The following is a 498-nucleotide window of genomic DNA, read 5'->3' on the forward strand; positions in this document are numbered from 1 at the left end:
TGTCGTGTATTTATTGACATAACGTGTGTTGTTTGATGCATGTCATGCTGCTTGTATTAGTACTGATATTGACACTAATATGTTTGTGTCAAGTGTATTGTCAACACCAACAATATGTTTGTCATATCATGTACTGCTCATCCATCAAATACACTGTGTTCATCACAAAACCATTATCCATCATATATTTGTCATGTGTTTCCGTGTATTGTTCATCATCACTTCACTATTTGACACGACACATATCGTCCGAGTTGTCAATCGTTCCATGTCTGTTTGACTGCACCTGTCATATATGTACATGTACATGTACATGTATATGCTAAAACTATCCAACCATAACATGTCATGACATGACACGACATGTCAATCACTATACAACTGCTGTCATTGTCCGTTTCATCATGTATCATCATGTATCAACTTGGTTGTTTGCATGTTATTGTGACCATCAATCTGTATGTAATTGCTATGTGTGTTTGTGTGTTTTGTGTCAAT

Source organism: Batrachochytrium dendrobatidis, assembly GCF_000203795.2.
Source record: "Batrachochytrium dendrobatidis JAM81 unplaced genomic scaffold BATDEscaffold_15, whole genome shotgun sequence".
In the NCBI taxonomy this organism is placed as follows: domain Eukaryota; kingdom Fungi; phylum Chytridiomycota; class Chytridiomycetes; order Rhizophydiales; genus Batrachochytrium; species Batrachochytrium dendrobatidis.